This window comes from Hetaerina americana, unplaced genomic scaffold (assembly GCF_022747635.1).
Source record: "Hetaerina americana unplaced genomic scaffold, ioHetAmer1.1.p SCAF_9, whole genome shotgun sequence".
In the NCBI taxonomy this organism is placed as follows: domain Eukaryota; kingdom Metazoa; phylum Arthropoda; class Insecta; order Odonata; family Calopterygidae; genus Hetaerina; species Hetaerina americana.
The window spans coordinates 6,770,673-6,782,902 of NW_027287538.1; the positions used below are offsets into that span (position 1 = coordinate 6,770,673).

At 43.7% G+C, this 12,230-nt stretch overlaps 1 protein-coding gene across 1 annotated transcript in view; it reads left to right on the top strand.

Moving 5' to 3' along the window:
• The first annotated feature begins 4,994 nt into the window (after positions 1-4,994).
• Positions 4,995-12,230, top strand: part of GckIII (Germinal centre kinase III) — a 313,921-nt gene continuing 306,685 nt past the window's right edge. The window contains exon 1 of the mRNA XM_071598003.1: positions 4,995-6,423. The gene's annotated coding sequence lies outside the window, so the exon portion shown is untranslated. The remainder of the gene's footprint in view (positions 6,424-12,230) is intronic.

Genomic DNA, 12,230 nt, shown 5'->3' on the forward strand with positions numbered 1-12,230 from the left:
AGTTTAATTTTTTTCACAGACATTGGAAATCATCCTCGATAATAAAAAAAAACTCATAAAAGGTGCCGAGACTTTTCATCCTCGTTGAAGTTGAATAAAAGTGATTCCGTGAGGTTTTCTCTCCAATGCAAGCTGGAAAAATTCCTTTTTTAGTATCTTTTTAGTATTTTGGGTGCTCTGCAAGCCAAGGCCAAGCCTAGGGTGTGTGGTTGGGGGTGAATACACACCAGACTAATTTTGATCCAAATATCTGTTCCCCATTGCGCGGTCGGACAACATTATTCTGATCCTTTTCTGCAGAATCAGACTCTCCTGAAGGCTAGTGCCGCAGTAACACCACCATATGGTATATTTGAAGTTCTACAGAAATTCATCAAGATGTTCGTTCTATACCGGAGGAACTGTCCGAGCGTCTAGACGACGCTCGGACAGTTCCTAGACGCTAGAGCGAGGCCTAGACGTGGTGCTTCTTCCGAAGAGCGGTGGGGGTTATGTAAATTCATTGGCTTCTTATTCGCAGAGTGGTGTGCTTGGACTCCCCCCCCCCCCTTTAACTCCTTGGGGCGATAAATGCCACGCCGTCTTGCGTCCAAGAGTTAGCGAACGCGCCGTCCTCGCACGCACGCAACCAGTAACGGTCAGATCCGTGTATTTGTTATGTATTGTCCAGAAGAAGCCGTTTTCTATCATTTACGTTGTGTTACGCGAGGATGAAATATATTCAGCTAGTTGAACAACGCCTGAGGAATAGATGAAGTTGCGCAGAATACGGTAGTATTCGGTATTAATGATGAAATGAGAGAAATGAAAAGGTTTCGCGATCGTGAGATAGTATATCTTTCCCCTGCGACGTGTTGGTTTTTTAATGGTCGTCAAGCCCGCTGAAATTATTGCACCTTTGGTGAAACTGGCATAAATATTTCTGGCGTTTAAATATTTGGGATTGTGTCAAGTATTCAGGCTTAGCCGCATGCCATTCGTGGGGATGAAGACGGTACCTCCCTTTTCTTAAGGTGGCGCTGGCCCCAGTGCCAACTATACCACATATTCTTAAAATTCATTATGCCAACTATGAAAAACGTTTATCCACTGGGATGATATAAAAAATGGGCTTCCCGAGCTACTATTTGCATAATTGTTAGTTAAAGTTGGCACTTTCAACGTCGCTTCGTATGACCCACTCTGAAATTGCACCCCTAAAGTGTGGATAGTACTCGATAATAATACTTCAGGTGCAAAGAAAAATTATTAATTGAAAACTTTTTGTTTCATTATCTTATTAATGCTATTATCGAGATAGAAATTGAAAAAACAAAATTTGCATTTTTCCACAGATTTATTGGTAGCGTCCGACGCGTTTCAGTTCATCGAACAATCTCAAAAGTGCAAATTTTGTTTTCTCATAATGGCGAACTTCCACTACATCTCGCCTGAATCTGTTGAATATATGGAAATTGGAGTTGGTTTTGCATGTATTGCATCATAATGAATTGGACTCATGATGTATTTCGACGGCGACCGAAAATGGCGCCAAATACCACTTGCAAGTTTTTGCAGTGAGAGGAGGGTGAGCAATTTGAAACAACATGTACTTTTAATCGTGTTCTATTGGGGACCATTTGGAAATTTAATTTCATGGCAGTCAATGCTTATAGATATGTAATGCTGGTTCCTCTGAAATAACCGCAAGACGTGTAAATGGAAAAAAAATTCCTGGAGCTGTCGTCACGTTGCACTATTTGCGTGTCATATCTTGAATAGTGATTATCCCCATCGCTACGTACCCAATGGCTGAAGGGATAGCATTTCTACGTGTTTACGCGCATTATGCATAATTAATATATCAATTTATTTCTATGATTTAAGAAGTGAACGGAATTGTCTGCAGGTTAACCTACGTTAAATTGAGAAAACAGGAAAAAAAATTCGTGGGTCTCACCCTGAAAAATTTGAAAAAAAGTAACGCTTATTCTGAGGTCGTATTCGAAACCTTTGTAACTGAATTACGTCTCACTTCATGCAATAACGAGGGTTTGGCCAAATTGGGGGAGACGCGGTGGTGCTATTCCCTCCTGTTGAAGTTAGGGATCCGACCGACGCTCGTCCCGACCCCCCCCCCCATTCCGGCCCGGGCCCTGTCTTCGCCTCTCACCACCTTTCATCTCCGCAAACTTATATCCATATTTTATCCTCCCCATCCAGCTACCACTTCGTGAAGCCTTCATCTAAATTATAACAATTGGGCAGATCTCAGCAAAAATGTGGAGTTATTGGTCATCGTTATCACTTGGTTTAAACGACTGTTGAGAATTAGTCTTCTGCTGATCTCCTCTCGCCTTCGTCAGCAAAATGTTGCTTCTTTTTATCATCCTCCCGTCGTAGTCTCCAACTTCTAGAGCGATGCTCTCAGGGTAAATTACGTTTCCTCGATAGATCAAGTGGTTAAGAGCATCCGCCCGGCAAGTGGAAAGATCCGAGGTTCGAGTCCCGGTCAAGGAAATATTTTTACTCTTGTGATCCGTTCGATTCCGCCTTCCCCACCTTTATTGTGTTCGTCCTTTATATGTGTTCCTATCCCTTTTCCTTATATCTGTTTCTGTATATATGAGTATATATGAGTCCTTATATCTGTTTCTGTATATATATATATATATATATATATATATATATATATATATATATATATATATATATATAGAAACAACTGTGACAAAATATAAAATATGAAGTTATGACAAAGAAAACACTCACTTTAATATTTCAGTGGTTTAAGCCACCTTCATCAGCGTACGAAGTGTATAATTATATATATATACATATATATATACACACACGCTCGTTTACAAGGTGCGGCAACATAACTTCGTTTTTGCCATAGAGTGCGTGCTATGCGTTCCGTCGTCCTTTCTCCCCATTCTCCCTCCAGATTCATTTCTTCCGCTGAGAACTGTGGAGCTCAAGGAATGACTTCAGGTGCAAACATTCTGGCTAACGTGTTTCGTTTAGGAATGATTAAGTCAGGTAATAAACGTTCGTTAAGTGATGTAACTTTTGTATCTTATTTTTTTAACCTTAAAAGTTCAATTAAAATGTTAGAGCGCGTTTGTTAAAAGAGTAAAACAGTTGAAACTAGGATATACATAATCGATGGGGGGGGGGGGTTCCTACCTTAAAGGGGTTAATGGTACCACATGGCCAAATTGCGGTTATCTCATGTGATTTGACGTAATTTATTAAAAATTCGTTTTTCATCTTTTTCAATCAAATTCTCGTACTAGAATACCTAGAACATTACCGAAATGCATCGTGTATCCGAGATATTGGATACCGCCCTATGAATGCATGTATGAAATGGGAATTAAACTTCCAAATAGACGCCTGCCTTTCCAAATGATTTCAGTAACCTCTGCATTTTTACTATCGGCGGTGACCTGCTACAATTTATAATGTTTATACGTAATTAGAATATGTTTGTAAAATGTTAAAATCAACTGTGTTTGTGCTTGAGTAATGCGTTTCTTCATTCGAGTATCTGTAATGAATTTTGGCTTTAAAGTTAGAAATGCTGCTGAAGTAACGGTGATAAGTACGCAATTGACTGAAGTGAATTAAGAAGTTATTGAAACGACTGGAATCATTTTTATAGGAAATTTATTACAATGGTTACAAGCAATCTTTTTTTTACAAATGAGCCATTAAAAAAATATAATATTCACTTGTGGATGAATGTCATGTTCCATTTTTTATTATTATTAGCAAGTTTCTTTTTGCGTGTGAACTGTTTCGTTTAAGGAAATCATCCTCCACCATTAACTTTTTTCAATTAATCTTTTCTTAAGTAGATATATTGTAAGATTTTAGACATAATTAAGGCACGCAGAAGTAAATGAAATAATGAATAAAGAAATAATGTAGAGAAAGCAGAAGAAAGTTTTCGTGATTCTTAGCAATACATTTCGTTAGTGATCGTCCAGGACTTACTTTTAATCGGTAGAATATTTAGAAGACGAAATGAATATAGTATTCCCGAAGGAAAAATAATCGTACTTTTGGAAAGAAATGATAGCTTCGTTCGTTTGCAAAAAAGTTTCAAATCCAAACCCTCCGACTTTAATTGGCTTGTGGAAACAGAATGGCGGATGATCGAGTTGACATTTGGGCGTGAGCTGCTCAACATTTAAGACGACACTAAAGCCACAGCCTTTTTGTTGGCTGATGACTCCATTTAGATCTTCCTCGGGTGTTCTGACCGGTCGTCGGTCGAAAAAAAATATATCCGGACGAAAAAATAAAATTTAAGCATTCCACCAAAAAAAAATATTTCTCACGGACTGGATTGCAATTAATGGAAGAAGGGTCGGGTGCGTTCCTCGAACCGGGACGAGAAATCGACTCGGCATATATTCGGAAGGATCGCCCCGCAATTTATTTCTCCGCGTATTAGAGCCCACCATGAATGGCGGCGAGCCATTGGGGTCCTCCGGCAGAGGGGAATGAATATCTGGTGTATTATTTGTTTGGTCCACTCGAGAGGGCGGCGGCGGCTTGGGAAGCAGAGAGGAGGGAGGGGGATTCCGGAGTGCTTTGTTCAGTGGGCAGAGTAATAGGCGAGCCTCTCTCTTTCTCGCCGAAGCCACCAACCCCTCACCTCCCCCTTCTTTCAAACTCACACTTCTCCACCGACTCGTTTCGATTGCACGCGTCCCCCCGTACACGCCCCTCCTCTACCACTCCACCTCTCCCCCTCGTTCCCTCCACTGTCTGCCTCCCCTCTCCTCTCTCTCTCTCTCTCTCTCTCTCTCTCTCTCTCTCTCTCTCTCTCTCTCTCTCTCTCTCTCTCTCACTCACTCACTCACTCCCTTTCACCCTCCCCCTCCAACCCTCTAGTCGTCCTTTCGCTCCTTCACGCGCCGTGGCTGACGGAGGGGCGGGAGGAGGGTTGGTAGTGGGTGGGGGAACGGGACAGGCAGGCAGCCAGTCAGTCTCCTCACGGATAGCGAACGGGAAGCACCTCACGACTCGAACTCTCTCTCCCGCGCCGACGACCAAGTCTCCGCCGACCCAACCGCTCGCTGACTGACTTGACTCCGGAGAGCGGACCACGAAGTCGTCTGTCTTCTTGAGTGCGGAACAGCCACTTCGCTTCGCCTTCCCTCCCTTGTCCAAGGCGCAACACAACCCCCCCCCCCCCCTCCTGGAAAGCATCGTATGTAGTGTGTCTACCATAAAAGGGGAATCGTTGGCGCACGCAGGCACCCCCCTCCCCCCACATACACCCCCTTCCCTTTCAGTTCAACCCACCCCCGCAGTTAATAACCACCCCCTCCGTTTCCAAGGCAACCGATCCCGCATTCCGGTCTCCGCCCCTCGCCACAAAGTGGGTGGAGAGATCTCACACCCACCGCCTCTCCTCCCTCTCTTAACACCAGACCCACCCTACCCCCATCTTCACCCCACTCCAGCCAGACTACGCCACAAGTCTATTCACCCATCCCCCCCCTCCACGTTTGTCTAGGATTCCTCCGAATCTTGCCCAAGGTGTTCGCGGTGTTCTCCGCAGGCGTTTAATATCGCACGCGTCGGTGATCGAGGGAGGAAGGACGAGGGAGTGGTGGTAACATTCCATTTCGTTCGTCAGTGCCGCCGGCCATACGTAACGTAACCCGTCCCAGTGGTGCCAGTGCTCGGAAGGAATAGAAATCAAAGGGAAGAGACAAGTGTCTGAGAGATTGTTCTTAGCGCGGGAGGAGACTGTGCGATTGTGTTGTTTAATTATTTTTTTAAAAGTTTTTCGTGTATTTCTGCGTGTGTGTGTGTGTTTGTGAGTGTCTTTTTGGTTTTTTTTCTCCTTCTTCTCGCTCCTACTCATCTCCTCCTCCCCGTTACTTCTGATTGGGGTTTTTTTTGGATGGTTTTTTCCCCGTTAATTCTCCATTCCGTCGTCGTGTCGGGGCGTGGCGTGGTTGGTTTGTTACCCTTCCTCCTCCTCCACCACCACTCTCTCTCTCTCTCTCGGCCCCGCCCCGGTTGGGTTCCTGCGCAGATCGCCTCGTGGTGTCGGTGGTGTCCGTAGTTGGTGGTGTCTCCTGTGCGGCAGTTGTCTTGCTTCTCCCGTCTCCTCCGGCGTGTGTGAACCACCGGCGACTTCATAATCCTCCACACCCCCCTTCTTCGTCGCCGCAGTGCCCCACAGATGTGCTGCTGCTGGTGAAAGTGACCCCCCCCCCTCCCAGGGTTTTCGCGATCCGTCCACCCCTTTCCCCCCCCGTGAAGGGGTCCGTTCGTTCCGCCGTCTTCGGCGAGCGTCTTTGAGCCTTGGCCGCCTCCCTTCCACACCCGCCTGGAGACACGGGGGCTGGCGGGGGAAGGGTCGTCGCCGCCGAATCCTCCTCTTCCTACCACGGCATTATCGGTTCAGTGATCGTAAGTGTCTTCCTCTCTTTTTTTACTCACTCTCTAGTCTATCTCTTTCTCTCTCTCTCTCTGAAGGCGACCTCCATAAATTACGTCACGCGGTTCATGGGATTTGGACCAGCGTGACGACGCCTCGTGTCTGGGGGAGAGAGAGAGAGAGATGGAAGGGTTCGGATAACGTTGGCCTCACACTAGATACGACTGAACTACGAACGTATAAATGTACACAGTGTTTAAACAGTGGTATCCTGACGATATATCGCGTGAATAAGTATTATTATATACTGCTTCTTGGTAAAAAGTTGTATTAAACATACTGCATTCGATTTCTGCAAAGTTTCGAAAAGTCGAGTCGTATTAACTCCTAGTTACAGTCGCATCTTAGCCGTATTCGATTGTTTCTGGCTCAACTCTATGGAAGTTCAAGTTCATTAAATGAAGAACACAAGGTGCGTGATGATGGCGCATAAGCGTTGAAATTAGTAGTACCAAAATAAAGAACAAGGGAAAAATACATTGTGTTCTTCGTTTAAAGTCACATCTTAGCCGCCCGTCCGCATAAGATTTTTTGGCGTATAAGACTTAAAGAATTTTGTGGTAAATTATGAACTCAGACTTAGGAAATGAACACTGGCACTGTAAGAGGAAATGGTGCTTTTGTTACCGACATAACAGTTGACACTATATTGTAGAATACTAAAATCGTTTACCCCTCCAATCTGTGAGTGGATTTTGAATTTTGAAATTTATTCCAACTTTGAAAAATGTATTCTGAATTAATATATTTGTCCCTGGCGCCAGGATGAAGACTCGAAAGAGTTCCTCGACTGCCTAAATCAAAGATTTTGTGCAAAATTATTAAGAGGTTTGAGGGAGTAATGCGACGTCGTTCCAGGGAGTTGCAACCATGCGTGACGGTTATGGGTGGTTGCTTTGAAAACGGCCTGGAACATCGAGATGCCGTTTATGGCATGGTCTGCGCACCAAACTTCCGATTCCCCCCCCCCCCACTCCCACATCTCCTGCTGGTCTACGAAATCTTGAAATCACGGAATTGGGAGAATTATCCTGAAAATTGTGGAGAGGTATCATAATTCGGGTTCTCCACCGGAGTCCATTGCTAGGTATGCTCACATCTGTCGTAAATATATTAAATAGTGAGGAATTTCGTAAAAAATTAATTTCTTGCCCTCAAAACATGTTTATTAACGGATTTTTTTGTGCTGAACTATGCGGAAAAGCACCATTGTAAAAAATAATTCTATAGCCATTTAATTATCTAATATAAACTTTTATTGCCGAAGGATTCCACAGGTCACCGCCTTGAAAATTGCATTGAACTTAGGTAACCGGGGTCAAACTTGGGTATTTAAAATTGAATGTGGAAATTCAGAAGAAGACATTTCTTTTTCCTTTTTTAAAATATTGACCATTGACTGTGTGCGGAACGAAGTAGTGAACTTCTCTTTGAGTGAAGCCTGGGCTGTGTATGCCGCGAGGGACATTAGCGTAATTATGAACAGACGTCAGCCCAATTGAAGCAACAAAATGTTTACCATTTTTCTCAATTGTCTTCAATTTATTGACCATGAATTGGCTTTGACTCTTAGATTTTCGTCATTGAAGCCCCGAGTCAAAGTGTCAATGGTGTCGATAAATTATTACTGTGTCCAAATCCGATTAATTTAACCTTGCCTTAGCGCTTCAAAAAGATTTGTCAAGGATTTCTCATCAGTGGAACAATCGTAATTGCCATCGGATGGAAAAGCGCTATAGGAAGATATACTGTAGAAGAAGTGCGAAGAGGAAAATAGTGGAATGTTTTATGGAACTCATCGTAGCAATTCTTCTTTTGCTTTTTCTCATTTTTAATCCGTTCACTCCCGTCGGAGACAAGCGCGTGAACTCTTCGCTCACATACATAAATAACTATTCATATATATAAACCATAAACACAGTAATCAACCCGAAGGTCGGTTTGGTAGGTGATGGTAGAGTTCACCCAGTACTAAGCCCTATACGGCGTGTGAAATTCGCAAATCAACAGGGTAGGGACGCCAGTGACTTTCCCTGTGCCGGTTATGGTTTCCCAGGAATATCTGGTACCCGAAAAATCATACATCTTGGGTGGAATTGCGGGTGCCCAGAGAGGCTTGCCAGGGAATGGAACCCGGGCCCTCCGGTCAATAGCCCAGCGCCCTACCCCTGGACTACCACGACCCCGATACTTGATAACACGTGCGATAATTTCCCGTTGAACGAACGTCCATTGAGGAATATATTCATTACTGTCCATGTTAAAAGGCATTGCGAAAATGTATTTTTTTGAATCCGTTATTGACCATTTCCACGCGGCCCTCATCTTCCTGCTCTTTTCTGAGGGTCGTGAACGCGAGCGATGTTGAACCATGGCATGCTATTATTTCCCAAATATAATGTTCGCACCCTCGATTGTAAGATTTTTCAAAAGGAACCACTCCCTATCGGTTACTCATTGTCTAAATTATTTATATAGAACGTATTGTATTCGCTACCCTGGGTGTTGGTTACTGAAAGCCATTGCGTAATTTGCAAAGGCATTTCTCTTGTTTAAAAACTAGTAAAAGATTTCCGGAAAGAAGTTAGCGATGGAGCAAAAAGAAAAACGCCACAAGAGTAATGATTTCACTCGTGTATGAGGACGATATGGAGACAGGAATTAAGGACTGCATAGAGATTAGCACAATGCTTTCTTCTCGTGGTCGATTGGAAGAGGTCGAGGGAGCGTTTTTTTTCATTCGCCGGTTTTTTTCGGTTCTTCCAGGAACTTAGAAGTTCGTGGTCCACTCAGGCCTATCTCATAGCGAGATCCCGTTCCTCCGGCTTCGCATTAACCCCTCACTATCGCTCTCCCGCATATTTTATGTTGTTGGGAAGTCGCCGGTTGCTGGGCCAATGCACCACGAACAGCCGGATTCCGAGGAAGTTTGTTGGAGACACTATAAAGTATTAAGCATCTGCGTCTGCCTAATGCCCTGGAAGTCTCTACTGGTGCGGGTGTCTCGTCGCAAAAGACACCTGCCACTAAAGAAAACTTAGTTCCAACCTCCAATGTGGGAATTCCTCCCAGCGGGGTTTTGCCCTTTAATTTTATACCAAGGAAGTACGCGATTTCTCGGTTGATTCTTGTGTATATTTCCTTGACGGGAGTGGATGGGGGGAGAAAGTAATTTTTCAAATTAATATCGGTTTTGTGAAGTTTTTGTCGTTGCTAAGTCGTAGTCATTACCGTGAACTTACTTGTTAGTGTAGTAGTGATAAGGAATGAATTTCCGAATTATAATTAGGTAAGAAAAATCGATAATTACGAGTTTACCAGATTCGGGAAGAACGTTTCAACCATTGTGAAATAATTTTAGAAGAGGTTTTTGATTTGAACAGACATATTTACTGTTGTTTCGCACGCATTTGTTAGGCCTTAAAATTATTTTACCGCATAGCTCGCGAACTCTTCGTGGGAAAAATCCCGAACATCTGTTTCTTCTTAGGTTTAAGAGGGCGACGTGGCCATAGTTGCATTTTCTCCATCATGTAACTTAATTTATGGATGTAATCCCCGCTGTGTCTGACTAGAACTTTGGTGAGATTGATGTTATTTTGATAGCGAAGGACATGCGATCGGTCTTTCTTCAAGGGAACGGAATCGAGTGAGACCAATCATAACTTCGCGAATTATTTTTGCCGACGTCGTCGAATTAAGAAATTACAAACGGGATAATGCTGGTATTTTTTCAATCTTTAATTAAATTCAGTATCGTCGATTTTTGCTGTTATTTTCCATGCGTCTTAAAAAAATTTAGCACGTCTACGTTAGCATCAAGTCCACGTTATTTCGCACATGTAACTGATATCCAGCATGGTACTTGTTTCGTTCACCCTCCTTCGGATCTAGTGGTGACGCTGGCGTTTAGAATTGATCTCTCGCCATTGGATGGTTTGAAACCACGCTCCCCTTGGCTATTGTGCAACTTAACGGCTTAAAAGTTGAACTTGATCAACCTTTTGCGGTGAGTAACTCTAACCCTTCGCGTTGTGACCACTCCTTGCATTTGTTCGAGCGAGCGTTTCATGCGTGCGACCTTGTGCTCGTCAAGAATCAACCTTTATTCGATCGGAGCCGCTTGACGTCTTAATTCTTATCCGGATACCCATCCAAAATAGGGTGGCGGCACAGGGGTGTTAATTCATCGACCATGAGGGTAATTGCTCATTATTAATCTTTAGTTATCATTTTGTTTTCGGCCCGTGGTTCGAATTCTCTTCCGTAATCATCTCTAACGTCGAAATGAAATAATTTACTTTGTAATTCCACACACTTTATTTAAAAAAATCCCGACCCAGGTTTCGACGTTGAACGTCTTCATCAGGTAAGCATCATCTTATGATGACGTTTAACGTCGAAACCTGGGTCGTGTTTGTTAAATAAAGTGTGTGGAATTACAAAGAAAATTATTTCATTTTATTTCAATATGTTACGCAAATTCCATGAAGTTACGCCCGAGACAAACAAATCTCTACCGTTGCTGTCACGAGTTGTACGCGAATAAGCGGATTTCTCGCCTCGCTCCGTTCACCAGTCACGTTTCCCCTTAACTTCTCGCCTTCCGTCGTGATTCAGGAATAGAAATATTCATTCCCCATGTCTCGAAGTAAAATCTCGTGCGATTCTGTTTTCATACCAATTACATCGTCGTAATTTTAATAATATTCGTTATTTCAAGTGTTCCTCGCTCACAAGTTCCACCAATTGTGTGACGCTTTGGATTCGTACGCGACGTTATATTTTATAAAGAAACTTGCGTAGGAATAGTATGCTGCTAAGACGTCTTTGCTGGTTTTGCCGCTGTCTCCGGGCAAATAATTTCCGTTAATCACGATCAAGGCCGACTCGACTAGGGACTTACAACGTCGGAGAGTGCCGCCGGCCTACTACAACCGCGAGTACCATCGCTGCGTATATATTAGCGCAGCGAGCGACAGGTTTTGCCCGTAACCTTGACCGCGGGCCATGACCGTACACCTCGTGAAACCCGGGCCGATCTAGGCGGTCGAGGTGTATCGGGGGCGCCTGCCTTCCCTCCGGCCGACATTTTCCCGTGGCGCCTAGGTGGGAAGGAAGGCCTTTCGCAGCGAACTGTTGTCGTTCAGACACGAGCGAAGTGGCAGGGTTGGAATTTAGCATTTGGACTGAGCACGCTTATAGTCGGGTGTCGATCGCCTATTGTCTCTATTCCGTCGTCAAAATTGAGCTGCGTATAAATGAAATAAAAACTGGTTTCACTTGACTGGTTTTCAAAGGGTATTACTTTAAATTAGAGCGGATTATACTCGAAGGTTTCTGTGCATGTCGTCCGAGAAGCGCATTTTGAGATTTTGTAGGGCGTCGCTTAACAGCATTTGTTTTCTGCGCGTAATTCATTTAAAAGAATGTTCTCACAGCTAGCTTTGAGTGAACAACGTCAAATTATGACGCAACCTAACTGTTTAAACAATAAATTTAGCTTTTTTTAAATCTAAAATTCAATGTTTGATACCAAAATTCGCTTATTAGGCGGCAGAAGCGGACCTCTCTGCTCGTTATAGCCCGGGGGAATAGAAGATTCTAAAGGCGGGGATTCGATACCATCCTGTCACCGGTCACTTCATTATCGACTTGGGATAAAAGGTTCGGCGCACCATGTACGCGGCAACATACGAAAACCAGTCTACACACGGACACTGATTTTAATCCTTCGCTAACTTTAGCTAACTTATACTTAACTCGCTAACTTTAGTTA